Source organism: Larus michahellis, chromosome 3 (genome assembly GCF_964199755.1).
Source record: "Larus michahellis chromosome 3, bLarMic1.1, whole genome shotgun sequence".
Lineage (NCBI taxonomy): Eukaryota > Metazoa > Chordata > Aves > Charadriiformes > Laridae > Larus > Larus michahellis.
In genome coordinates, this window is record NC_133898.1 from 27,705,269 (window position 1) to 27,715,956 (window position 10,688).

Below are 10,688 nucleotides of genomic sequence, written 5' to 3' on the forward strand. Positions count from 1 at the left end.
GTGATGTGACCTAAAGTTTCCTTCAGCATTCATTAGACATGGTTTTCTTACTAAGATGAGAATTCAGACTTAAACCTGCCAACTGTGTCTTTTTTTCTGAACCATTACGTATTCCACGTAGGCCACACAGGTTGCAAAATATTATTCTGCGAGAAAATTATTCTGTTGCAGTGGCTTTTTTTTTACGTGTCTCTTCATCCTACAGTTTGCCTTATTTTCTAAAGGCCATATTGTGGGTTTCAAAGGAGATAAATTGATAACTAATGTATTTTAGAAGTCTGTATGATTACTTTGGAATGGGTAATTTTCAAGAATGTATGTAAATGTGTACATGCATATAATTCTTCTTGTTTTCAGACAAATTTTTAAATGGAGATAGGCTGTCATTGGGAAAAGCGGTAAAAAGCGCATGTTTAAATCTCACTGACTCCAGATGAAATGTATGCTTATAAATATTGTTCTGAACAAGAATACTTACCTGACCTAGGACTGGCTGGAAAAGATGCTTAAGAAGATACTGACGCATAAAGAACCTAATATGTTTATGTGGCTGCATACGTGGGACTCGAGTATGATTTATGGGCCCAAGGTAAGCGGCATCTAAACGATGGTGGGAAGGTGCTGCTGGTTACCCATGGCGGAGGAAACAGCCGATGAAATTTCTGCCTGAGGGAGGAGCAGTGGTTGGAAGGGCTGCGCAAGGCTCCCAGCCAAGAACGGGAGCAAAACCTGAGTCTTGGTAAGACCTCCTTGAAGGCACATTGAGCTAGGACAGGGGTGCCTGGTGGCACCGCAGAGAAGCCTCACTTAGACGGAGGGCACGAACAAGACCATGATGATTATTGATCCAATAGACTCTTTCTCAGCCTGTCTGAAGTATAGATCTGAACTTAGGGGCTCTTAAATATACCTCGTGAATAACTTCACAGGCCAAAGCTGCTTCGGAAGAGATGTTGCAGTTGGTGGTGTAAATCCTTCTCAGTTCTGGGGTAACAGCATCACCTCAGAGGCTGCCTCCCGTGCACACCACCCCCAAAAGCTGAAAACATTACTATTAATGCTAGGTTTTGTGATTTCCTTAGTTTGTTTCATTATGGTCACAGTTTTTAAACATCTCTTTCATGTGGTCAACCAGTAGCAACTAAACGAAACCAGCTGGAGACTTTTTGTCACAGAAAAAAAAAGGCTCCCGAAACCAGCTGTTTCTTTGTGTTCTGTAACTTAGTCTTGCTGTGTACATTAGCATGGTCTTTTTATTTACTGTTTTTCTCTTTCTTTTTTCTTTTCCTCCCCTAAAGTGCTTCTGGATTGTGTCTTTGCATATGAAATTTCAGCCTAGAGCTCATTGTTACTGTTGGTGAATTATAAACCGCTTAAAGATAGAGTTATAAAAGCAATTCTGGCACATTCTTGAGTATAGTAGCACAAGCTGGCTTCCCTGATACCAAAATAAACCACATTTTCCTCCTTAAACAAGTTCTATTAAGTCATCCACATCTTTCAAATCCTCATGCATTTCTTTCATGCCTCCCCTGTGGAGTTATCCTTGTTGTTTTGAAAAGGATAGTCTCGAGTCTGAGCCTGTACTTCCAAGTCCTGCTCTTTGTTGCCTAAGGAGTATACAGAGGTTTAGATTGCATCTTTTCAATGCATTATGGCACTGCAGCCTAAAGCCAATACTTGTTTTTTAACTGGCAACCTGCCTGTACGAATGGAGGAAGCAGATTGCCTCTTTGCTGAACACTTAGACAAGGTACTGATTTAACAACAGTGGACAAGCAGCTGGGAGCTGGGCTGTCAGCCTGTCACACACTGACAAATCTGTTGTTCATATTCAGGCAGGATGTTCCAGTTAGATTGCCATCAGTATCATCCATCTACCACAGGCATGCGAGGCGTACTGGCGTCTCCTGCATACCCATAGACGAAATGCTGGTGATACAGCTTTCCGGGGGAATCTCAAGAAAACAGCTAATTTGCTGGCCTTTTTTTTTTTTTTTTCCCCCCCCAGTGGTCTCCCGCAATAAGACCAGGAAGGCAGCAGATTCAATTTTTGCCTCTCTCTTTGTTTCCTCATTTGGTATGCTGGAATTATGTGTGCAAATTGTTGGTTACTCCAATTTCATGTCTCAGGCATGAAAGGAAACCTCTAAATGAAGCCTTACCACTTTTGATAAAGCCAAGAAAGCTTTTTCAAAAGCCAATTCAATAAAATGCAGTCTAACTAAAATAGAAATAATAAAATAAAAAAATAACGATTAATAAAGACATACCGAAATTACATTATTCTGGTTTCCAGAATAACTTTGAACATATTTTCATTCAGCCGGTAGATTTGTAGCACTAAAATAATACACTCCAGAACTATTCCATTTGCAGAGCCAAGCTCAGTCTGTGGGAGAACTCTCAGCTAAAACCTGCCTGTCTGTATTCACTTTAATCAGTTGGAATCAATCTATATTGGGTTTGTGTATAGGAGTGGGTGTGGGGAGGGGCTAGAACATGTGCTGTAATTATTTTATCACAGACATATACTTGCCTATTTCTTTTTTGATTTGGAAAAGCTGCTTTTAAATACTCTGATTATATATTCAACAGATTATAGTTTTATGTTATCTGTCCTTATGTCAAAGTTATCCAATTTGCGGCCCCGTGTGCCCTTTATCTTCTCCTGTTCCAGCTTCAGATGTATAATCCCAAAGCCCACAAAAAGAACTCCTGAATTTAGCTGGGGAGGGGGGAAAAAGTACATCTGTATAATTGCATCTGAATTTGCTGCTGCCTGTTCATCACCTCTGAGTGATAGAAATAACTCACAGCTTTCTCAAGGAGGTGACGGAGGAAAGAGTCCAGTTACCTTACTACTTATTCTCACAGTGGTATATAAGATTTTACATTTTCAGACCAGCACTGGTGTAATTTAAAACAGTAATGGCTCTGAAAAGTGGTAAGCTAGTCACATTCTTAGTAATAATCTATATCTTTTTACCTGTTACCTTAATACTGTAAAAATCATAATGCGACGTACGTTTACGTAGTGTGTAATTTAATCAGCTAATATCTTCAAGCCCTTTTCGCAACCTCTTCAAGTATAATACCTTTTCTGGTCAAGAGAGCCATTTACCTTCACTATATTTTTCACAGTAAGGTTCAAGATTTTCTGGAAAACACTGAGTTCATGTAGATTAGTTATATTACCTATCAGAAAGGAAAAGAAGAATCTTGGAATTTTCTGCCTTTTTTGTTTTGTTTTTTGGGGACTTTTTTTGAGGCATATCCATCAATAAGAAAGCTCATAAATAGAAGATAGTGCAGTCCAGATTGCAGTAGATTTCCACACAATGCTGGGAACAATATAAAGGGTCGGTAAAAACACACATAAAGGAGGCAGGCTGATGATTGTCTATGTTTCTTACGCAATATGCTGCTGAGTCTTCATTTTTAGAAACAGTTAATTTGATGTAATCTTTCATCTCACCCTAAAAGGAATCTCTGTTATCTTAATCTTAGCTATCTTTCCACACATAAGAAAGGGATGAAAACAGAAATCTCTTTTTATAATTGTTTATGAGGTTGGTTTTTTTATAAAAATTGTGTTTACCAATATCAACACTTGAAAGAATTTCCAGGCTTTTAAATTCATGAAATATTATTATCTCACCTTGGGTCATATTGAGATGAGTGAACTACACAGCAAATTTCCCAAATGATGAGCTACAGCAGTTTTTTCTTTGTTGAAGTCTAGTGCTTGGTCTTTTGAAATAGCCCTACAAGTTCATCAGGCAGTAAACGTGGGCTGCAGACATAGAAGGTAAAGCGATTTCTAGATTCTTGTTTAAAATATAAATAAAATCTGAGGGAATCAAACTGCTTTTGTGGTTGAACGTGAACAAAAACATGCTTTAAAGTCTTTCATACATGGTCACATGTGGAGGTTAAGCTCCTACTTTTTGTACACAAATGTAACAATATCGGTTCCTTATCTTTATAAAGTCTCTGGGTGTTCTTTGCTCTGAAACCTCAGTGATTTTTGATTGACAGAAAGATTACCTAATAAACCTTCACCACAAACTAATTAATCACTGTGAATACAACACTAAATTGGCAAGCATAAAAAAGCAAATGAGATGGGTGTTGAAGACCGTTTTCCAATGACCTTAGTTAAAAGCCAAGTACAGAGTGTCGAAAGCATCAATAATATCGCACTGCTAGTGAACTTACTTCTTTACTAGAGCTGCCTGCTTACAGGACGCACGTGAGAGTGAGATATTAAGTCGCTCTGTTCACGACTGCGTAAACCCTAAGGTGTTTTGGTCGGTGGGACCGCAGTGAGAGCGGGGCATCACCTCTTAAGAAAGGTGGGCAGGACTGGGATCTGGCTTATAGTTCTCTGCACTTCTTTTGCAATTACTAATTGCAAGTATTTTTCTCAAAGAAAGTATGCTATTGTAGCTGTTATCTTGACATAGACATTTCATTGCATCCACGAGACAAGGTTTTATTTTACTGCAAGGGGGTGGCATTGTGGCAATGCGGCAAGCGGGTTTCCTCCGGTCACAGCGACCCCCACGAGCTGTGAGAATACCTCTTCCCCATGCACAAGTTTAACAAAGATAAAGTCACCACAAAGTGATATTCCTGACAAGTTTATCTAAGTCTGAGGCTTAGGTCAATATAAGATCTTAGTTCTCCACTTGCTTTTTTCTTTTCTGATGATTGAATACCCCTACAGTCTTATTTATGGCTCAGGTATAGGGTATACCAGCATCACCGCAGGAAATACACTTGTCAATTTTTTAAGCCTTGAAATTAAAGACAGGAGAAAGCTCTGATGGTTTTTATCCTACTCAGATTGTTCCCTCTGTTCAGGGAGGCTAATATCAGGGATTTTGTTCGGGCAGTCCCTGCCAAGGTTGAGATACACAACACCCCCAGGAATACATCGCCTTTGATAGAACAACTACCTCTGCTGCTCATTCACTTTCCTGTGCAGGGCTGTGGAGGGGGTGGCTTTGCTCATGGGGGCAGAGTTCCAGCGGTGGGGGTAGGAAGAAGAGGGGCTGCAGGAAGGGATTGTGAAGACCCTCTGCCACTTAGAAGTGCGGAGTGGGGGAAAAAAAAAAAATCAAAAGTAAATTAAAAAAATACTGCAGCAGTGAACCAAAGCGGTGGGAAGGGTAGTGCGGTTTTTCTGGCAGATGAGGAAAGCAAGAGTTGTGTTTCCATCTATAATTACACCCTGTTAAAGTCTGTTTCTATATCGCTTCAGCTATGTTCTGTCTTATACCCCAGCTTAACGTCAGTGTTGTGTTTCATTAATGTGTTGGTTTACCCATTCATCTGAAGAGAGGGTGAAATAGGCTTTCTTTCCTGCGGTTTTCAAACAGGTACCTGCATACCATCTCAGTAGCTTGCAAACTTTCTGTTTCTGACCTTTTGCTTCTTCAACAATTCCTGCATAAAGCAATGGAGATTGTTCCTATGTGCCATATACCTGTGAGCAGACAGGTGCAGCGACTAACTTGAATCCAGCTGGTACCTCTGCATTTCCCATTCATCCACTTAACTGGAAATCTATTTAAATAACAATTTCAGATTTGTGGAATTTGATATTATTTTTTTTTTCTTGCTAAGGTTCTGGTTTGCTGTTTGACAGACTTATTTTTTTTTTGTTTTGTAAATTAAGCTAAAATCCTAGGAGGTTGGGGATGGGGGAATAGACAATCATGGGCTCTTTTGTCTCGTGCACCTGAGTACACACAGACCCCTCTAATCTTCAGCCTCCCAGTACCTTGTTTGTTCAGCGAGGTACTGGGGCTGGCTCTGTACGGTGCTTCATTTCAGCAGCTAAAGAACGAAGCAAACCTCCGACACTGCGAATACCTCGTTCAACTTGGCAGGATTACAAACAAGCACAAAAGGGACTCTGTGCAATGGGTCATTGCAAAGTTGAAGCCACCGAGAAATTTTAGGCAGGGTCCAAACAGACCAGAGCCCGAGCTGGACTGCCAGTTTTCATCACTGCATTTTCATCTTTTGTCCTCTCCCAGTTATCCCCGTTGCGTTCACGCGAGCATCGGCGTCATTTGTGCCTATTCTGGAGGCACCTCGGAGGAGCGCAGCGTCGGGCTGCTGAGTCGGGGCTGGTACGGGCTGTCTGCTCCACGCCAAACGCGCCTGCCCAGCTCCAAACACAGACATCCCCTCTCGCGGCCACCGCCGCTGCTTCCAGGGATTTTAATGAATTGGCCGCTATTCTCCAACCCACTTATTTGCCTCCTGCAGCATCCCCCCCTGCCTCTACCGGTCTCTTCCCTTCCCCGCTCCCATCCTGGCTGCTCCCAGGCAGCGGGGAGAGGGAGAGAGGAATTATTTATTGTGTGCCTGTTGAAAATGAAAGGCTTTTACATTTTAATGAGCACTAAATAGGAGCGAGGAAATATTGTTCATTAGCTGTAATCTGTGGAATTGCTTGAGTGAACTTCCTTTGGAGGCCGCTTTAAACGGTTCACTCAAGTAAAGCAGTTTGTATGGTAATTAAGGGAGCATTTTTCTGTCAACATCTGTGCTGCTATTTATAACGCTGAAGGTATCTTATTACTCCACCAGAGAAACATTAAAAAGGGTGGGCAGAGAAGAGGTTGTATTTTATATACATATATTATTACTGTTTTCTCTTTTCAAAACCTCTCCCTTTACCTTGTTTCCTTTTTGCTTTCTTATTCTCTCCTCACCCTTCCCGCCACCCCCCAATTTGCCAAGAAAAAAAAAAAAATCCTGTCCACTATTTCCTGATAGTAAGGATTATCATTCTGACATCTTTTCATTAATCATACCCTTTGCTCAGCAGCCAGGAAGGGAGACTCAAGCTGCTTGGCAAAAACAAGAGGCCCGTGTCTTTGGAAACCATTCCTCGTCCCGCTTCTCTCCACGGTAAAATAGATGCCTCTTGGCTGGGTTGTCGCAGTGTCCCCGGGGGGGGTTAACGCATCACCACCTCTGTCCTCCCCACATCCCTCTGGTAGCACGTCTGCGCTACACCCAGCCCCAGCTCCTGGTGTCTGCAGTGAGGAGGGTAAGGGGCAGGGGGTGATGGGGAGGGGTAATCTTTCGCATATTCAGGATTGTTATATTATTTAGAATGTGCAGTCGATATTTTGACTTTGCTGCTCTGAGGAAAAGATTTTGAGTGTAAGGAATGGACCTGGGGTCCATACAAAAATGGAAGGATTTTTATTTGTTCACTTTCGTTTGATAACACCCGTTCTTCGAACCCCCCAGCAGCCACGCTATGCTAGGGCAATGAGGAGCCATCACCAGGTATAGTTTTACCCTTACTTTTTCTCTTTTTGCTCTTTCCTGTACTCATAACGATATTGTTTACATCCCGAATGCAGCTCATCACTTAGGGATATGGGAAATTATGTCTTTTAAAAGTTGGAATTGCCAAAGCAGAGATTTACATTACCAGGGGCTCCCAGCCCACTTGGCTCTAGGTAATTTCCAAAGAGCTGCAAACCATCTCCCGTCGTGCATGTGTGCAATGCCCACTTTCCCAAATCTAAATGTCTTCCTCCTTCCCTTTCTCATGTCCTGAATGATTCCTTTTTGCTTCCGCTGTTTTAGTTCTCCCTTTAAACCTCGGACATAATTTTCTCCCACCCCTAAACTAAATCCAAATCTGGGGTGTTTAAATGGGGTTTTCCATGGCGTTTTGCATATGTGCTAAGAAAGCTCCAGAGAAGAGAAGGGAACATTTATTCCGTTCTGTAAAGATTTTACCTTTTTCACTAAAAAGAACCTCAAAATGTATGAGGAAAAATTCATGAGGAAAAGCAAGAAGTAGAGTTAAAGCTTGCTAGAATGCACCAGAAACATTGCTCTATAGAAATTAAATATGCTGTGCCAGAGCCAATAACTTTTATAGATTTTTCTCTACCTGTAATGAAGGAAAAACATAAATGACTATCATAAAAAGTAAACATTACAGATAGAAAATCCCTTTTACAGCATTCAGTCCATCTTTCTGCCAATAACAAGTTGTTCCCTGTAGTATATTTTTCTAGTGATTCCTCCAGTCTACTGTTAAACATTTCAAGCGATGGGCCTTTCTGTTCCCCGGAGAGATGGGCTGAAAGCTTAGTGCATCTCAATGTCAGGAAGTTTTCCTTGGCAACTTTAATTTTCTCTATCTTTATTTCTTCCTACTGGTCTTGGGATATCCCTATAATTACTTATGTTCCTTTGAATTTCCTGTGTCCTGTTTTGGAGGTATCTGTATCATGATTCTGTATCACCGTTTCATAACTCTGCGGCAAAAATTCCAGCTACAAATTTCTTTTCAGTCTTGGCTTACATTTTAATTTATAGGTAACATTTCCTTAATGTTTTCATCCTATTTACAGCAAGAGACCTTATCATATCACCAGACTCAATATCACTGTTCTTTTATTTTAACGGGTAACCTAATCACGAGACCGTGACATCTGCTATTTTTGGTAAGGGGCCAGCACTGGTTTCAGAAACAGGAAAGTGCTTCCAAAGAGAAAAATTACATGCAAACAGAGGGGAAATAATGGAGAGCAAAACTGTCCAACAAGTAATAGAGGTATAAAAACAAAGGGCGGAGGTTTTTCAGAAGAAAGCAGATGAGTGAAGGCCTCTGATACAGAAATGAGCAATTTACCTGAAGAGATCGAGAGCATTTGTAATGAAGGAGAAAGGGAAATTTGTCAGAATCAGCAGCACAAATACGCGGAGCTGTTCTGAAAGAGCTCTATCACACCTACATGCACCCACCCACAGAGGAGATCAGAGAGGCTACCAGCGCTCCTGCACTTCGGCTGATGGATGTTCAGGTGTACGCCCGCTTACAAATTGGGATCACAGCAAAGAGCTGAGGGCCGTTTCATGGGGCTGAGGAATTTGCTCCTGAGTTGGAGCCTTTCCATGAAACCGCTGGCAGGAGCGGTAGAGGCTTTATGCCTCCTTGCAAATACAGACCTGCATCTCCCGGGCATGGCGAATAGGGAAACGCTCTCCAGATTGTGACATATCAGAGTGCTTGAAAAATTAAAACTCTGTCTGGATTCCATTATGTCTGATTAACTGTGTGATAAATGCCAGAACATGGATCTTAGAAATTTTGTCTATCTTCTTTTCATTAATGTTTGGATTCTAGGTGAAATACGTCTTTTGCAGCCTATTAATTGTGCTTGGAAAATCATCTCCCTCAGAGCCTCTGAAACCCCAACAGACATAGTGATTTTCCAAATAGGACTGAGAAGAGGCATGTTTCCTGTATAGGTTGGACGCAAAATGTTTTGTGGCCCAGCCTGCTGACTATCTAGAGACAGACTGGGCTCCTCCTCATCTGTTGGGCAATTCAAACACCAGAAAAGGCAGCAGGGAGACATCAATCAAATGGTGTGAACACAATAGCAAAGTACCACAGCTTGTTTCTTTGCTGAATTGGAAGAAAAAAAATGCTTACTAATCAGGAAGTCAATTCATTGCCAGGAGGCAGCATTAGACCTTTTGTATGTCACATAACTTCACATTTCCCCTCCATCTCTGTGATGAGCTCAGTTTGACTAAAGCACAACTCCCCAGAGTTACCCAATCTTGATTTGTCTCATTTTCTTTAACATTTAAACCTTTCAGGTACTTTTTCAGCCAAACACATAGAGCCAGACAACTCCAGAAGAAATGTAAAGACCACTGGGTGGCAACTCACTGTGACGCTGGAATTGTACGATCTGCCAGTAAAGGACTGAAAAAGAAGTCTGCTTAGTAAGTAACTACTTACTCACATCTCTTACAAGGTGTATTTAATTTATTTTTTAATAAGCAATTAATTTGATCCAGTTGTTTAATATGTTTTATTTAAGAAGCCTCTCAGTGACATAGAATACCAGAGTCAAAAAAGGCAGGAGAGGAGGAACATAAATCTGTGCAGTAATGGTTCATTTTCTCATCAATTGTGTTTTTAATTGACAAAATAATAATTGATGACAAATGAAGAAACAACTTTTAAGCATATTAAATACTCCTATCTTTTGCTTCTATAAGTAAACTATATTTTAAGGGTAAGTAAACTATATTTTAAAAACATCTTCCTCCCTTCCTTACTCGTGACCAAAGTGTTTTTCCCAGCACTTTAATGCGCAGCATTAAGTGGCGTCATGTAAAAGGCAGCTTTACAGACAGCTCTGGTTCTGCATCATCAGGGCATCTCCTTCCAGCAGGAAGCTCACACACATGCTTGTGGTTAGGAACGTGTAACTTCTAGTGGAGCTCAATGGAATTAAGCTCATGGAGGAACTTTAATGCTTTGCTGAGTGGGAGTACGTTTTAGCATACGCTCAAGTATTTTTCTCAAGAGGCTTACCATACATAAGACTTCTTGATAGGCCCTTCTGAGTTAAAAATACCTGAAGTTCTTTCTAATGAGGATCTATAGCTTTCTGCTCAAGGTAATCGAGGCTCCCAACATCTTGTATTTCAAAATCCTTATTATGAAGGAATAAAAAAAGGGTTGCATTAGACAAAATAAGCACGGGTTAGAGTGAAAAATAAAAATGGAGAAGGAAAACAGTAGAGCAGAAATATGTAGGCTTCTCTTACAGCACTTCTTCATTTATAACCTTTCTTAAGCTGTACCACATTTACCTATAAGCTCTTTAAGG